This window comes from Gadus chalcogrammus, chromosome 3 (assembly GCF_026213295.1).
Source record: "Gadus chalcogrammus isolate NIFS_2021 chromosome 3, NIFS_Gcha_1.0, whole genome shotgun sequence".
NCBI classification, from domain to species: Eukaryota; Metazoa; Chordata; class Actinopteri; order Gadiformes; family Gadidae; genus Gadus; species Gadus chalcogrammus.
The window spans coordinates 5,861,425-5,879,103 of record NC_079414.1 but is presented as its reverse complement, the minus strand read 5'-3'; the positions used below and the strand labels follow the sequence as shown (position 1 = coordinate 5,879,103).

General features: G+C 42.5%; 1 pseudogene; it reads left to right on the top strand.

Annotated features, from left to right (window-relative positions):
* Window positions 1-2,309: 2,309 nt before the first annotated feature.
* Window positions 2,310-7,825, top strand: LOC130378072 (histone PARylation factor 1-like; annotated as a pseudogene).
* Window positions 7,826-17,679: the final 9,854 nt, after the last annotated feature.

Genomic DNA, 17,679 nt, shown 5'->3' with positions numbered 1-17,679 from the left:
AAAGCATACATATTTAGGTTTTTGATCAACTACAACAATTACATGAAGACACCTCAACTGACTAGATATATACAACATTGCTGATAAGTATACTAACGAAGGAAGACATAACAAATTAATGTTTTCGTCAATATAAATGAATATCCTACAAATTTACAAAGACTTCACAGAAGCCTCCCTGTGTATACATTGTAAACACGATTTTTCTACTGTGAGGGTATGAGTGGGACTGGTTACCCAGGGCACCAAGTTTGATTGCAATTGCAAACTAATTAATTTCATAAGTAACTACTATTGGGCTGAATACAAGGTTTGAGTCACGGAACATTGTATGTAAAAATATATTTATTGGAGGATCATTGTCAAACCTTACAGAAGGCGTAAATCACAGTCATGCAGCAAAGATGAGCGACTGCTCATGCTGGAGCGCTAATATGCACCAGGATGTCTTTCTGCAAGAAAGGGAAATTAGGGTCACAAAAAAATAAGGAAAAAGGAAAGAGAAAAAAAGCAAACTGAGGGTAGACTGATTCCAAAGAAAGGTGAGCACAGCCAATTGTTTAAGAATGGTTTCATCTCATATCAGGCAGTATGCAAGCATACTTGCATTGTATCACATGAATTGATCAGCATTCTACCTAAAATGTCATACGACATACGACAAATTAATAAAATACCTATCAAATAAAATACCCATCAAAGTTTAACCTCAGTTTCAGAAACAGCCACAGTTGGAGGTAAAAGGTATTTTTAGCAATAATTTGTAGCACTTGCAAGGAGCAACTGAAAGGAGCATAAATAAGCACGACAATATTAATGTTCTCTTCAGCATGATACTCCAAGCAAACCTCATTGACCATCCTAAAGTAATTGTTGGCTACATGTATGTTGAGAAAGGAGATGAAGTATGATGATTACACACACACACATCTCTCTATATTCAATAGCCTCATTCTATTTCTCAATTCCGTTATATTTTAAGGTGAACTAAGAATTGTCACAATCAAAGTAAAACGTTAAACACTGTATTAATGCATTAATTAAATTGACCGAATGGAGAAAGGAGCCATTATCTGGCCCATATGAAGGAGAGGTCAACGAAGGCCTACATCCTGAGGGGCATTCATCTGTCACAACTACAGAAAGCATTTGTGTGATATTCTGGGAGTACGATATTGCAAACGATAGGACCAAGTCTGATTACCCCAACGTGGACCGACTGCTTCAGATGAGAACAATTCTGGCGATGACCCATGGAAACTGGACAAATGGACTGATGAGGCATGTGCTCTAACTGAGGTAGTTAACACCCCCCCCCCTCTGGATGTAAATACCCCCTAAATAAATCACCATTGACTGTGAACTGCTCTTTTTGTTGTGTGATTGTCTAATCAACTTGGTAGTGTGGAACGAAAACCGCACACAAGCCTGCTACAATATTTAAAAATTGCGTGAAATACATGGATCAAGAGAGGAAGGGGGCCCACAAAAACTGCTTTGCTATAGGACCCAGAGTTTTACGAACAAAAACATTGAACAGACACAAAGTATTAAAATAACAATATATTTTTTATACATTTACTTGTTACAGGTTCATATCATACAGATGCTTCGTCATGTCGTGCTGAGGATACCTATCCGCTGGCACGGACACCAGGAGCCTGGACCCTGGTTTGTCACCGGCACTTTGACTGAAGTACACTGTATAACCTGTAGTGTTGTTTGGAAAGTAGATCGGGCACGTAGAGATGGGCTTTCCATGTATGGCTTCCCTCTGGCAAGGGTGCCTTACACATATCGAGGAATGGTGTTTGAATAGAGGATGACTTGAAGAGCACAGATGCAGTTATGGAGAATTTTTTTAAAATGCTGAACCTCATATGGTGTCTGCAGGGAGCAATGTCGATGTGAAAGTCAGAATTATAAATTACACCATTCTGCACCTTGGACAATAGTCTCTGAAATACTTACCTTGCTATAAACAGTATCCCATTCACAGTAGGCCTATGTTACACCCTCCTCACATTCCATTCATGGTATTTTATTTTTGAGAATATAGAACCTCTGCGTGCTTGGTGTGGAACTGCATGATGATTCATAGTTTTCACATGCCTGTTTTTTTATTCCTCTTCGCACACTTGCTTACCTATAATTTCTCACCATAGGATTGTTAGCAAGTGTTTGATTTTGATTCGGTTTTGTTTATCTTTTATTCCTTTTTATGTATTTTTCCATTTGTCCTATTAGTGGCTACCTCCAGAACTGTGGGCGGCAGCATTGCGCCTGACGCCCTACTAGGATCCCGTTAACGTCTGAAAGAAGAAGAAGAAGAAGCTCATTGACTGACGGACGGGAGGAAGAATATGACAGGGCGCGCGAAAAGAAAACCAAAATCGGTTAAGGTAATGGACCACTACTTTAACGTTATCGTGGTGTTCAGACACGTGTTTCTGAATGTACCCAAATGTAGAAACAGAGGCGTGTTAAGTTATATGGGAGCAAAAGTCTAATCATTTGAATGGACCCCTAGCTGCTGTAGGGTAACCCAGCACTGGGGCTCTGCAACATGGCAGCTCTGTCCCTGGACCATGTATGAAGCCTTCCCCATCAGTGTCTCCGTCAAAGTGTGGACACTGCTCTTCAACAAATACAGATATTCAACAGATACATATTACGTGTTTCTATCTGATTCCATTCGTTTCTAAGTTTTTCCAGTGTTAAAATCCAATACTAGAGCAAAAGGGCAGCTGCTTGTTAACTACTCGCCGAAGTCGCCACTCCTGTTTAATTGACTAATGGAGTGGTTTGTTTAAACGTTAAAACGGTCATAGTGCATCATTCATTCATTATGCGATTGATGCATTCATCATATGGTAACATACGTTGTCAGGAGCGTCGTGTTGCAGGATGTTCTCCATAGCCCCACTACTCCCTCTGCTGTGTGTTGCACGGACAGACCTAAAGAGGAGTTGTGCTGTTGTGCAGGAGTCGGCATCAGGTCCGCCGAAGAGAGCCTGCACTGACGGGTCCGAACCAGTACCGTCAGCTAAGGTGAGCTCCGAGCTCCGAGAGCAGATCGTTCAACTTTACAAGCTTCAGATGCCAGAAGATCTATACCATTTTTGGGACTTTTGTCAAGGCCTTTGTCCGGATGACCCCAGAGGTATGTTTTTATTTTATATATTTTTTCTTTCTACCTTCGATCTCTCACTATTTCTTACTAAGGAGTTGTATGTTTATGCATAATTTAACAATATTTCATCATTGTCTCATTTAGGTTCAATCAATTAATATATGTTTTGATGTTGTTTCCACTTTCATATTGGCTTAATAATCGGCCCCTGTTACTTGATACCTTTTTTAAATAAACTAAATATAAAGGGAACATACTGTATCTTTAACACTATGACATTGTCAATATCTCTGTGCACGGTGGTACTTTACATTTCAAATGTGCTGTGTTAATCTCTTCAGATGCGTTGATGGACACACTGGGTTTGCGGTTGGTCGGTCCGTTTGACATTTTGGCTGGGGCGCATAAAAATACCCAGAATCCTCAGCAACACCTCCACCTGCACTGGAGGTACTTCTACGACCCCCCTGAGTTCCAAAGCATACTGCAGGGCTGTGCAGACACCCAGCATCACATGGGCTACTACAGGTATACACAGCCTTCTACTGTCTTCATCTCCGACATTGGTATATTTGGGATAATGTCATATGCCGCTTTTCCACTGCATGGTACCAGCTCGACACGACTCGACTCAGCTCACATTTTTTGCGTTTCCACCGCGAAAACTTGGTATCTGGTACCTGAAGTGGCTGCTTTTTCTAGTCCCGCCTCGCTCTAGGTTCCAAGCGGCTGAGCCGATGCTAAAAGGTGACGTCGGCAGACGGCCGGCCACTGATTGGCCAGAGAGTGTGACGAAGTCACGAGAGCGACATGGCAACCATGCTGGTAACAGCCATAGCAGCGCCGCAGCCAACATATTCCACTTCTTCAACTTCTTCAACATGCCAGCTAATAATAGTAATGTTATCGATGTCCTCCATTGTTGTTATGTGGGTTCTGTCCATGTGTGGGTTGCGTAGGTGTTGTTTGTGTCGCGTACAAAAATACGTCACGGCCCTTTCGCGCAGCCGACCCCGCCCTCGTCCAAGAGGTACTATTTGCTGTGGAAAACGACCCGTGCTGCTACCGTGTCGTGTCGTGTCGAGTCGAGTCGAGTCGAGTCGAGCTACATGTGCGGTGGAAAAGCGGCAATAGAGTATTTTGGTATTTTATTCTTGAAATATACTTTTTAAATATTATAAATTATTATAAATTCATTGAATAAAATAAATACATTGTTCAGTAAATATATTATTATTGGTTGTTAGTTGTTAAAAGATGGTGTCGCTTTGTTCATTCCATCACGTTTTCCAATGATGCTTTGTGTTGATTTGTGTCTGCTAGATGAACACACTGGGAGCATGGGCAGCATTTTCCCTCTGACCTTGCAGTAATAATTTTGCCTTAAGGCGGCGCTGGGCCTCTTTGCTCAACCACTGCTTGTGTAGTATAATTAATACAATTTCTATATGAGGTGATCTCTGATAGTTGTTGTTGATGAAAATGTAGTGGTTACACCTGAAGTCCAAGGTTGGGAACCACTGACTTAGAGCAGACTTCAGTACTTGCAATCTAAAGCTCTGTGTAATATGCAAGGATTACTATATATTAATTATGTCTCTCTTTCTTTCTTTCTTTCTTTCTTTCTTTCTTTCTTATGAACCAATTAGAGACACTCCTGACTCTCTTCCTTCGTTCGTTGGGGAAAATGAAGCCAAGAAGGGCTGTGGCATATCACAGCTGGGAGACAACGTCTTCGCTGCTGTCCTGTAAGTTAACACTGTCTCTAGGGTTTGTGTTTTTCAACGCCCTATTAGATTTCTCTTACAAGATCCTCTACAAAACATTGCTGTTATTCTTTCCTCTGCTAATTCTGCCGTTATGTTTGTGTCTATCCCAGCCTGTTTCTGCTGCGGAAGAGAAAACAGAGGGAAGTTCAGAAAGGAAAAGGGGAATCCTTGGAGAACCTGGAGAGCAAGTTGAGGGGCAAGGCGGAGACTCTGGGCCTCTCGTTGGAACAGAAAACCAAAGACATGAAGCTGAGGGACAAGAAGGTAGTGAGCACAGCAGGCTGGATGGATGATGAGTTATGTGTGATCAAACCACTTTATTTTAGGTCGGTTGTGATTCTCTTTTCAGCAGTACATTTAAATGCATTTTCTACATATTTTAAGAGAGACTATGCCCGTCGGTTAATGTACATTTGGTCGGAAATGCTTCATTGCTACCATTTTGTATGCATGAACTTGACATAAAAAAATACAAATTTAGTCAGCTCTGAGAATAACGCTGTGTCTCTGGGTTGCGACGTTCGTGGATAGCCACGTGCTGTACCAATGGCGGGGGGGGGGGGGGGGATAGCGAGGGGGAGAGAGAGAGAGAGGGGGGAGAGAGAGAATTTATTCACCTATTCTATTTGTACTAAATATCATTTTTATTTGGTATCTCAACACCAACTATCTCACACATATGTTTCCCTGGAACTTGGATCTCCAAAAAGTTCGGGAGCGATTCGCCATTAGGGGGCACTATAATTTCCGGACACATTCAAACACTCAACCTGTGCCGCCCCAATTGCCAACATTTCTGAGACTTGGTATTTGCCATTTACTCATGAACCGTGACTCAGATTCATTCCGAATCGTTTGGGGGCACTTATGGAATTGCCCTCTACTGAATTGTCACTACAAATTGTCAGAAAATGGTGGTCGCTGGGATAGGGGAATGCGTGTGGGTGTGAATACCTTTCGTGACTGCTGGCCTAGTTTTCTTTAATTTAGTTATAAATATTTTACTGATATTCGCGCTCTGAATTAACATGATCTGACGCAGGTAACTTAAGAGTCCTCTGCGTGTAGTCAAACTAAACGTGATTATACTAGATAAGTCAATGGATATAACATAAACATCACTGTTTAGCAGAATATCCGACTAGCTATTCAACAGTGAAAAGCAGGTAAAAAACTTGTTGTGTTTTGAACTGTGTATTCGATTAGAGATTTTTGAGATTTTTTGCATCCCTTCTTGCGCTATTGTTGTTGTTGATGTTTTTTCCTAACCCTAACCCTAACACAACCCGCACAATAATCTCTTTTTCATATTGTTAAGATCACTTGGAAGGAAGGAACTGAAAGCAATTGGGCATGCATTCAATCACAAATACAGTACTCCTGTTGTTATGGTCAATAAAGGACGACGAAGGATTAACAATCACATCTCAACCAAATCCCTCCTACATATATAATGCAGATTCTCACCTTTTAACCCTGTGTTTTGTTGCACCCTAGGTTGTGACCAAGACATTCCACGGGGTGGTATTGTGGTTCCTGTAGACAAGAATGATGTTGGATATAGAGAACTGCCGGAGACAGACGGTGAGTCCCGGCCACTGGCCTCATTCCCTCAAAGTAGGGTAGGTGTCATTATAAACTTTAGACCACCGATCTGCAACCCCAAAATGAATGCGAAGGGTGGGCAATGTTGGAGAAACCAGCTAGAGTAACTGGATATTTTAAGTATCCAACCAAAATAATTCCACACCTCCCTTTAAGGCCCCACTAAAAAGGCATCTTTCAAAGGGACAACCTTTTTTCAGGGTAATCATTTCATAATGCCACATTTATCTCCAAGCTATTTTAAATTCCTTATGTTATATTTTTTTTACTGTTGCGCAGGCTTATTTAAGACCAAAGCAACCATACAAGAGCTGCTCTGACCACTTGCCTGCACTCAACATAGTATGTGGTGGTAATGCACCTGGCCCTACCAACTAGGCAACAAACCCGTCGATCATGAGTGTGTGGACCCCCGCATGCTCCCAGTCGCCTAGTATGGATGACCTTCTGACGGCAAGGCAAGCGTGATGGTCAATACAAGTGGTGCAGTGTGTTCTGCCACAGTGCTAGTAGTACCCATAGATGTGATAGTACCCTGGATGTATTATGAGGTATACCCCGTGAATAGTACAGTAGGGTCTATCCATGAGTAGCAAGCATCGTGTACTGTCCTTCCATTTGCTAGAAATGTTATGGTTCCTCGGAAAATTCAGCGCTTCTGTATTCATTAATTCGGTGTTGTTGCTTTGGTCTGCTTATTTGAATATAAAAGGTACAAATGGTGGATACTCATTGCTCAAAGAGTATTGGGTCTGTCCAACCCATCATGTCCTATAGTCTGGTGCACCTCTTATATGGGCAGATTAGATAGATCTTGGGCGATCCATTCAACCCCCTCTTCTCCTCTAGCCGGCATGAAGAAGATCTGCGAGGCCATCGCCGAGGCCCGCAGCGACGAGGAGAGGGTGAAGGCCTTCGGACCGCTGCAGGAGATGATCACTTTCGTCCAGTTTGCCAACGACGAGTGTGACTACGGCATGGGCTACGAGCTGGGGATGGACCTGTTCTGCTATGGCTCACATGTGAGATGATCCACAACCACTGGGGGGGGGGGGGTACAGTATCCTTATTAGGGGGCTCTCCTAATATATAATAACCACATTTCCTATCTCCTTTCCTACCATCATTTCCACTTAGTCAGGAAGTTCTGAATGCGTCTCTAATGCTCACATTCTGTCCAACAGTATTTCTACAAGGTGATCAGACAGCTGCTCCCTTTGGCCTATAACCTGTTGAAGAGGAACCTGTTCGCTGAGATCCTGGAGGCCACCTCAGCAGCCGTTCCCATGACAACCTCGATCAACTTTCTGCCCAGTAGCCGCTTAGCGTCCCACTCGTGTTCAGCTTTCTCTGTTTATTTGGTTTTTTCCCAGTGTCAATGATGTTGGCATTGGTGGTGCTGCCTTTGTCCTGCCAACTGAATTGTCTTGTTTGTGAAAGTAGATGTTAAATAAAGTATTCATTTTATATTTTAAAATTCTCTGATTTTAAGCTTTATGAAGTTCATGATTTAGCGGTCATATTCCATTCATGATCTACAACAACTCCTAATATTTTTTTTTGGACATGAGGCATCATTTTAACCAACGTCTTTTAATAAGGTGAAATGGAGGGCAGTGTTGAATGGAAATAAATAAGTAATTTCGGAACATGTATGCTTTACCAATGTAGAAATATATTGAAGAGGTTTGAGTCTACTTAACACATACCCCCTGAGATCAACCTTTAAATAAGTGAAGTCTACACCCGTCAGTGATAAAATTGGAGAGGACTTCAAATTTACAGCATATGCTAAGTTGCACCTATACACCACTTTTTAAATTGTTGTAATTTAGTATATGTTGATGTGTAACATTGGGTAGGCTATCCCTGATGATGCCAGCAAAACTCTTAGCATTGGTTCGTCCTGTGTATACTAGTGGTGGATTCAATGATTCGTTTCCGTGACCCAGTTCGCTGATTCAGTTCGCCACGAGGAGTCGTTCGCGAATCGTTCCTTCGTCAGTCGAGTTTCCGGTAGCACTAACTCCCCTGAGTATGACTGACTCAGCTGAGAACCGTGCAATGGGGTCCATTCCATGATGCGATTTACCGCTACCGGAAACCATTCTGAACGAACATACGATCGTGAACGAACATACGATTCGTGAATCGATTCACCGGAAACTCGACTGGAACGTGGAGGAGTCGTTCGCGATTCAGCCTAGTTTCCGGTAACGGTGAATCGCATCATGGAATGCACGCCATTGCACGGTTCTCAGCTGAGTCAGTCAGACTCAGGGGAGTTAGTGCTACCGGAAACTCGTTTTGTTCGTTCAGTCGAGTTTCCAGTGAATCGAATGGTGAACGAGACGACCGAACGAACGAGGGAGACAAACCGGTTCAGTTCGTTCGTCCTAAAGACTCGGTCATTCGAAACCGGTTCACGAACGAACGAGCCAACACTAGTGTATACCACGTGGAATAGGTATGTACATTTCTTACACCCATTAGAACCAGAGGTTTATAGGGGGTAAATTATACCACCAGAGTGTGATTAACCTTTTTTTTGAGAACCTGCCTCTTCTGACATCAAAATGACATCTATTCGTCATACATCTAGGTGGACACACCCACTTGTGATGTCAGACGAGGCAGATTTCCAAACGGCTTGTAATTGCTAATTCACACTTACACCTGGTGGTATAATATGTCACCTTTAACCCACTGGATTTTGGAAAAGGCCACCAAATCGGTCCTGTTCATCTTCTGGGTAGTTTCTGTTATTTCGGCACAACTTCAGCTAATTTCAACCATTACTTAAATGTATATTAAATACTGGATTTTAAAACAAAGTTAGTGTAAATTTCAGGCAATCTGAACAATCACCAGTCTACACATGTAATATATCCTGGTTCAATGCTTGTATCCCATAAACGATATAAACATATTTAACGAATTATCTTCTAATTGAGGGACAAACAATCAATAGTCTCTAAATTTACAACGGAAGAACAATGATATTGAACCGTGGATGTCAGTTATGAGGGTGCGGGAGCGCTTCAACAGGCGACCGCTCGGTATCACGACCTAGCTTTTGGGATCTCCAAATAAGATGAAAAGCGACAACCCATTGTCACCTTAAACATTGTCCAAACCATTATGGAGACGTCCATGGCGATGCACCCTTTTTTTTTTGTAAAAGCCACAATTTTAATACACGTAGGCCTATAGATATATTTATTTTTAGGATCAAAATCACTGCAACCTTACCCTGATGTCTGTAGGATGACTAGACCATTTAAGCGCGTAGATGGGGGTGTACATTTTCATTATTATTTGGGGGTCATGTCTACATGTCCAGGCTACGGTTAGTATTAAACATACAATGATGGCTGAGATCCCTTGTTATCGGTGAAGTCCTGTCAACTCATTTTCAGCAGCACTTCCCAGATCATGGTAAGAGGCGGGCACAGGGTGCACAGGGATGGGAGGAGGAGGGCGTTGCATTGCGTTGTCCATCTCCTGACAAGCCCATCCCAGAAAAGCGTGTGTGTGTATGATATGGAAACAATGTTTTAGTTAGACCCTTGACTAAAGACGGGTCCTACCTGTTCAAGCTAGAGCTCTCTACGGCAAAGCAGGGGCTACAGGCTGTCAACTGATCTAACTAGCTTGTTACACAGCGGAATCCCCTGCTATAAGACTGCTGCAGAGCCGCTAGGAGGGGAGGGGTGCGCTGGCTCCTGCGGAGGTTCTGATACGAACAGGTTAGAGAGCTGCTCGGCGACAATCTCAGCTTCATATTTGGTTTCCGTTTGTCTCAACAAAATGAACGCTGCGGAATGATCCCGGGCCTTTCCAAACCTTGAGGATTGTGCGTGAAGCCCACTTCAACCCAGGAAAGAGGAAACACACCGCGTCTCGCCTGCACCTTTCCTCGGGACGGAATGTCGAGAAGCTCCGAGGAAAGTCACGGTCGGGGCGGTGGCTCCGATCGAGACTTGAAGATGGCCTCTTCTAACAACACGACCCCCGAGGGAGGACCACCGCCACGCATCAGAACCGTATACGACAGGTTAGTGTGTTTTAGTACATTGCAGGTCTAGCTAGCCGTGCGTTGGCTGCAGGAGTCGGTGTCGATGGCATGCAGTAGAGCAGCTGAGGATGCTGCGCTGTGGATAGGCGTTGTCCTAGCTACCACATCAGTACCACTGCCCCCAATTAGTACTGACATGCTCGAGATTTTTTAAATCACAAAAATAAACAGCTCTTCAGCAGACAAAGAAATACCCCGTTTATTAATTTAGAGGGACGATGATGAGTGCGGTGTGACGGGCGACTAAATCGATTCAGTTGTGGCGTCAAAGCTTCCAGTCCTCAGAATAACATCAGCGTGTGACCACCAGACTATACAGTGCCAAGCTGGGTCCACAATGCCAGTTGGGCTGTATAGTTGAACAGGGCTAACATCTTCAACCATGCTATTCTGCTTTCCCTTATCTCAAGTTAAGCCAGCTCGTCCAAATATCAACACATCTTTTAGGTATTTTATGGGTCGGGTTCTCCTCCAACTCCATAGATTAATTCAATGCATTCAATGTGTTGTGAAGTGAGGGATAGAGTTGGTCATAAAGCCCCAGGCTGCACTAGGTTGTGTTGTGACCCCGGCTTGTGTCAGTTGGATACGGGTGCCAACCCAACCAAAGAACCCGCCTCAGGTAGCCCCTCGATAACTTTCTTTCAGCATGGAGACTTCACTCATCAGGGCCTGACATCTTGGTGATAAGGAATGTAAAGTTAGATTGTTATTTTTGGAATCCTTACTGGCTATCTGGAGCAGGGTTTTGCAATGTTTTGGGGCCAGGTCACAGCAAACCACCCACCAATCCAACCCCAGAAAATCCAGAGCATGATAATGATAAATCTCAAACACATTATTACCATGCTATATTATTTATTAGGTTATTGACAATTTTCCCAATTTCAGACACAGGTGCACAAAAAAGTATCCGTCGATACAGGTTCATTAAAGCTCTTCCGTTATTGTCAAATATTACAAATATTATTATATACCTTATTTAACATTATTATTAAGGACTATAGTGACTGTTAAAAAGCAAACTGTAAAGTTTGCTCTTATAGTATATTTTCATACATGGTTACATGATATATCATGCAAACGAATAGGATATTTTGAACAGGAACCATAAGAATGTAATAATGTTTATCATGGTCTTGGCGTGTTGGTTACATTTGTGCTGGTTCACGTTTCTCACATATGTCCAGTGAATGGATAAAGAGAGGGTAGCTGTCTGCTTCCGTCTGAATGCACTCTCATGCTATTAGATTTCAGTAATGGACTATAGTGCTGCTTGCCACCGGACTCACTAACTCTCTGGCACTTGCACACACATGCAGGCACATTCACATAATCACATGCACCATCACACACACACACACACACACACACACACACCTGCTCCTATAAAATGACACTTTCTTCAAAAAGGAGAATGAGGAGAGCGAGAGAGAGAAAACCAAGAAGCATTGTGATGGCAGTGCTTGCATGTAGGTCTAAAAAAAAGACTCATCGGGCGATTGTCCTGAAGAATTATGGCTCCGTCCCAATAAGAGTGGCTGGGCCTTGCTTCTCCATATATTCCTTCAGCCTGTCCATGGGTGTGACAAGGTGCTCTAATCCATTCCCCTGCCTTCCTCTATTTAGGTGCTCTATATTGACTATATCAATCCATCTGTCCAGTACGTCTGTTTTTCTATCCTTCTATCTATCTATTTGCCTATCTACTGTATCTATCTATCTATCTATCTATCTATCTATCTATCTATCTATCTATCTATCTATCTATCTATATCTATCTATCTATCTATCTATCTATCTATCTATCTATCTATCTATCTATCTATCCATCTGCCTATCTATCTATCTATCTATCTATCTATCTATCTATCTATCTATCTATTAGGGATGCAAACAATTAATCGATTATCGATTAATTGTCGATAAGAGATTACTCGATTAAAATAAATTACTTGCAATTAATCGCATTTTAACCCGTAATTCCCCAACCGTCCACGTGAGGGCGCACTTGACGCCAGACGTACTTGACGCACACGCGGGAACACAAGCGGGAACACAAGCAAAGCAGGGCCGTGTTCCAATACCCGTGCTTCCATGAATATACTTAAAGGAAGTATACTATCCGCACTGGCTACTACGTACATTTTTCAGATGCGAGTGCTGTTCCAAATCGAGTACTCCGTGGTGCACTAACCGGAAATTACGATCACGACTGCCGCCGTGGCTCCTCCCCCGCAATAAACATCCCGCTTTGAACGGTGAACTCTTTACGCCTAGCAGCTATAAAAACTATAAAAAACTACAAAATGACTCTATTAATGCAGGCTATGTGGAAAATGCGCCGACTTTGGCTCAGCCTGGCTCCGCCTCTTCTGCTACGTAGTTAAGAAGGCTGCCGTTGAGTACGGGGAGTGTCCTTCGATCCACACTTCACGATTAGCCCGTTTTGAGTACGGCATCCGGGTCCTTGAAGTATACTTCTTTTCGCCGGATCTGAATTGGAGTACTGCGTACTCAAATTTTGGCTAGTAAGTACGGACAGTACGGGTATTGGAACACGGCAGGACGGAGTGCAGTATGGAGCCACTTTAAGTTGGTTAATGACGACAAAGACGCCAAATGCACAATATGTGGAAGTATTCTAAAGTACAACAACTAAACGACTTTGTTGAATTACCACCTAAATGTGTCACATTCAGAAGGAAATTCAGCTTCTCAGAAGAATTGCCGCTTATCAATTAATCGATCATCGATCGATAAGATGAAACAACTATCGATTAATGAATTACTCGATAATTTGCATCCCTACTATCTATCTATCTATCTATCTATCTATCTATCTATCTATCTATCTATCTATCTATCTATCCATCCATCCATCCATCCATCCATCCATCCATCCATCCATCCATCCATCCATCCATCCATCCATCCATCCATCCATCCATCCATCTCCATCCATCCATCCATCCATCCATCCATCTATCTATCTATCTATATCCATCCATCCATCCATCCATCCATCCATCCATCCATCCATCCATCCATCCATCCATCCATCCATCCATCCATCCCATCCATCATCCATCCATCCATCCATCCATCCATCCATCCATCCATCCATCCATCCATCCATCCCCATCCATCTATCTCTTATCGATTTGTCTAAGCTGTCTATACTGTATGTCTGTCTGTCTGTCTGTCTTTCTCTGTGATTTATTAATAAAACCAAGAGGTCAGCTTTCCTTGTCACATTTGACATTCATTTTCTTTCCATTTGTCCTCTCTCTCTCTCTCTCTCTCTCTCTCTCTCTCCTCTCTCCCTCTCTCTCTCTCTCTCTCTCTCTCTCCTCCCTTCTCCTCTCTCTACCCTCTCTTCTCTCTCTCTCCTCCTCTCTCTCTCTCTCTCTCTTGTCTACTATCCTATGTCTCTCCGTCTCTCCCCTGGATATTTTGATGGAATATTCAAATGAAGCTGCAGGCATTTACTGCAGAAAGACTGGAGAACTTAACAGACAAAAAGCAAAAGCAGACGGACAGATTACACCGTCTCCCTTAGAAAACTCCACAGTCATTGAGGTTAAATGCTTATCAACAAACAGTGGAGTGGTTTCAAGTCAACCACTCCAGTACTTACCTCTCATTATAACAAGTAGCTAAAGTGTTGTTGTCGGGCAATCATCAGAGGGTTGTTTTTGGTGGTTACATCCTTCTCTATCCTCTGGATGAGGCCGGATGACATCACCTGCTACTGCACTGTACAGCCACAATGCATTATTTATTACATTATTTATTATTATAGTCCCCACATTTTATTTAATTATTGTTAAAACACCTATTGTTGAAACAATGTACTTTGTGGAAGTATTTACTACAGAGTACATATGATTATTGTTAGTGTCTATGTTTCATCCAAAGATGGATGCACAGACCAATAACCATGGTCTGTTTGGAAGTTGTGAGTCCTCCAAAGTCCTCTACACTTTGCGATTAAAGACTTAGAGTATAGTAAACTTGTTGTATAAATAATGAATCATGTGTAACTATATACCCATTACTGGCAAAAAAACGAAATAAACGATGCATAATTTACTTATTATAGTGGTATTTTACAATGAAAAAATGGCATAGATTACTATGTTGAAGATCATAAAATACATATTACCACATTTAAAAAAACAACATTAATCTTACCTTAAAGGTGGTATGTAGCTAGCTAATAACGTACTGTGAATCATAGATTTACCATATGTCATAAGAGTGTGAACAATTCAGTGTGGCCACTAGCCACGATGTTCCAGATTGCAGCCACCTGAATCCTCCCTTTCAGCCCTCAATTTCCCTGGACTACGGGGGGCTGTCATGGCCTGTATTGTATAATGGGCCAGTAGGTACCAACATCATGTTATCGCCTACTACAGCATGGAATAGTCAAGTGTCAAGTGAAGATTCTTGGACAGATTTTTGATTTGTATTTAGTTGTTTAGTCTGTAATTGTAAAACTATACCTTTAATTAAAGGTCCTTATACATTGAACATGTTCGTTGCTTGGTTGCAGTGTGTCTGGATGTGTGAAGCTTGGTTGCGGTGTGTCTGGATGTGTGGAGCTCCGTCTGGCCACCAGTTACTTTTGAAGTTTGTGTCCGAGAAGGATAAGCTTGTTGGACACATTACACCACGGTGTGTGGAGGATTTAATCTACAACTTTGTTCCTTGTAACACTCCTACATACCAACGGTACAAAGAAGGAATCACAAATGAGTGGTAGCCATGGGGAACTTCCTAGAACTTCAAAACGCAATCTCTCTCAAGCCTTTTGTCCGTTCTGGGCTGCAGTGCAACATGGTGGCCACCATTGAATGCCGCGTTTCCACTGCAGAGTGTGGTACGGTTCGGTTAACAAAGGTGCGGTACGGATTGCGTTTCCACCGCCAAAAGTGGGCGTGACCCGGACTGAGCCGTACTCGATTTGCCCGCGTCTTCAGTACTCCTCCGTTGGGGTACTGAGACGCCTGAAAGGGTGCCGGAAAACTCGAGCTACACACCCCCTCCGTTGTTTGGTCGACAGAATCGTCACTTCCGGGTGACTTTGGGATAAAAAACAAACAAACAGTAGCTTCCAAACTTTCGTCAAACAAAGCTTGCATTCGGGAGTTGATTAACTGCCATATGAAAAGCATAAAGGCCAGGAACTGTTGCTGGAAGACTTCCATGGTAGCACTTGGTTTAATGTGTTGCGTTCAACTTTTCCATTGTTTTATGAGCAGGCTACACTGTGTCGCGTTACTATGATGTCACGATTTTACGTAGCTGCCGCGGCGATCGACATCCGGCCTACCATAAAGGTTACTGTCGGCGGTGGAAACGCAACCTCGGAACTGAGGTGGGCTATACCGCCCCCTCCCTACCGGACTGAGGCGAACCGAACCGTACCGCACCCTGCAGTGGAAACGCGGCGGAAGAGGACCCGCTCCCCGTTGAGAATAAAGGGCTCTAACTTTGGTAACGCGAACTAAACAATTCTTAATTTATTTCATGTGATTAAACAGTAATGAAAAATACTTTGCAACAATGGAATCAGACCAACTAATGGAATCAACTGAGCTTTTTACTAAATTCTACCCAACTGAAAAGCACCATATAAGTTCTGCTGGGCTTCTCTCGTGCTCTGGTTCATCCAGTCTCCTCAACCTGGCCACCGGCATGAGCTACGATAGGCTAAGGGACTTTCGCCAATATTGTGAATTTGGACCGCAGTACCCATTTTAGACGTTCGGTGTCTTCAATAATTGAGATAATTGAAGCTACTTCATCCACTAACTTTGATTCCATCTATAGGCGACAGTGAATTGAACACAGGTTACAACGTTTTCACCACACTGATCGATGCTTCCAGTATTTCTGCTGGAGTCCAGTAAGGATACGTCAACATGGCAATACATGGATATTTTTTGATGCTCATGACTATTAATTTTGGGGGCACAGTTGCAGTGGAGCATCCCTGTGGATTTGACACTATCCTCTATGTTGTAACACGTTATGTTTAAATAGACATAGTATAGACAGTACACGTGTCAACTACCTACATGAGTCCTACGGTGGCTTCCATTATAGCGATACATATAGTATTCTTATATATAGTACATAATGTTAGATGAATATATATTGCTGTTGTTGTGTCTGAATATGCAGCTTACTTAACTTCATGGGAAAATGCAGTTAGAAAAAATGCCGAAGTAATTAATAATTAATCAGTAATTCCTAATGTAGTTCCAAGGATGAATCAGCAGTTACCCTTAAATCCTTTCAGAGTGTATGCACAGTTATATGAAACACAACATATGGATTTATATTGCACAAATCCAATACATTGTAGTTCATCTAGGATTTATCTTATTGTGTCCTACAAACAATCTCTGCAGTTATGTTTGGTCAAAAAATAGGAAAAGGTTGGAATATCAAGTCAATATCCTGGAGCAGTCTCAAGCCGTAAGGACAGGGGATTTGGGACTGTGTGTGCATTTAGTTGTTAATTATTCATTATTGCTTCATAATCCTGTTTCCCGTTAGAGGAAAACAGGGAGGGCAGGAGATCAATGGACTTCTGAGAAACAACTTCAACATAAATACCCTCCGTCTCCCCAGCTCCTACAGCACTCCCGTCCCTACTCTCACCCTCCCATCCCCACCCCCATCCTCACTAGTTCCGTTGCATTTCTATCTGGTTTGAACCGCTTAAATCATGCATTTCCACAAAAGAACCTATCAAAGCTTGGTAATTCCTTACTATTGTGTGTGTGTTACTGCAAGGTGGTTAATAACACAAGGGTAGCAAATTGCCTTCTTCTCCTTTCGCCTCTTCATTTCATTGCATATTCATGTAGGCCAAAACACACTACACTGAATCAAATCCAATAGCTCTTGCGTTGACCTCTCCTGTTTCCACCTCAATAAGCGTAACAACGGCTTTATTTGACTGTCCTCTGGAAATAAGTAATCTGTGTGCAGCTAAAATGTATTATGCTTGATTTTTTTTTAAAATTTGACATGTTTCTGGATTCTTCTTCAGGATGATATTTGGCGCATGAAAA